Here is a 1,202-nt window from a genome sequence, read left to right as displayed (position 1 = left end):
CGGTTTTAAAATCATTTTCACATAATACGTATTGCATCTATTTCACTCGTTGTTTAGCCGTTAAAACGTAATTTTTAATAATTAATTTAAAAAATATAATAATATAAAAAAAAATTCAGATTAAGAGTCTGGGACAATTAAAACAGTAAGGTCATCTGATATATATAGCAAAAATAATCGATGAAGACATGGTCAAAGTTTTCAAAACAGTTGTTTTAATGTGAACTTTATAGAATAAAAATATGAAATATTTTTTAAATAAATAATGAATAGCTGTGGGAACACGTGCATTGTTGTACTTTTTCGTGCAAAGGTTTTTGATATTTTCTACCTAAATAATTACATTTATTTTTAAGTGTGACTTAAAAGTCAAAATAGTTTGGGGATTGAGAAACAGGCTATGATGCACCCGCTGTGAAGCAGTAAGTGCTGGAAAAATCTTCCAGGAGTGCACACAAAGCACAGAGGCATCTTTCTGGGAAGCAGGATTGATGTGAACTCACCCGGATTCACCGCCCACACGCGCGCGCAGGAGACTGACCGGATCTGAGCGGTTCCTCCGCACTGCTAAAGTTACTGAAACTTCACCAAACACTTTCAAACCCGTTCAACCGGGCGTCACGGTAAGCAACACTTCTCCATTAAACCGCACGACACGCGATGCTCTCACTGCGGTTCTTCTCCTCCTCGCGCTTGCCTTCTTTGTCGTTTTCGCAGCGAGTTAAAGAGATCAAGTCTGCTGGGGTTGCGAAATCGGGTGTCTTTGTGGTGGATTTTCAGCGCGTTAAATGCATAGCTTTTTCTCAGTAATGAACAATGTTTTCTGTGTAGATCTTGTGTTTGAGGTTAGATGCTCGAGCAGTGCAAGTTACAGTTTCACTCGGTCGTCACTTTTCTCTTTATATGTTTTCCAGTTAGCTCTTTTGCATGTGTTATGCATACTGGAGTGTGCAAAAAGTTGCTGTTATCCATCAGCATAGAGTCCAAAAATCTGTAAACAATGCTTTAAATACATGTTGTGACGTCACGGTGGTATGAGCGTACTGCATGCTGCGCAGTATACATTGGTTTAAAAACAGTATGCAGTGTGCTTAATTGTTGTCACGTGACCTGAGAAAAGTGGATGTTTAAACGGGGTCATATGATGATGTTGCTAAAAAGAACATTATTTTGTGTGTTTGGTGTAATGAAATGTGTTTATG

General features: G+C 38.4%; 1 protein-coding gene across 1 annotated transcript in view; it reads left to right on the top strand.

Moving 5' to 3' along the window:
- Positions 1 to 484: 484 nt before the first annotated feature.
- LOC107555176 (uncharacterized) overlaps positions 485 to 1,202 on the top strand; it is a 14,837-nt gene continuing 14,119 nt past the window's right edge. Inside the window, exon 1 of the mRNA XM_016237880.1 lies at positions 485 to 623. The gene's annotated coding sequence lies outside the window, so the exon portion shown is untranslated. The remainder of the gene's footprint in view (positions 624 to 1,202) is intronic.

This window comes from Sinocyclocheilus grahami, unplaced genomic scaffold (assembly GCF_001515645.1).
Source record: "Sinocyclocheilus grahami isolate Dianchi unplaced genomic scaffold, SAMN03320097.WGS_v1.1 scaffold19.1, whole genome shotgun sequence".
NCBI lineage: Eukaryota > Metazoa > Chordata > Actinopteri > Cypriniformes > Cyprinidae > Sinocyclocheilus > Sinocyclocheilus grahami.
The sequence above is the reverse complement of the archived record's forward strand: the minus strand, read 5'-3'. Positions and strand labels throughout refer to the sequence as shown.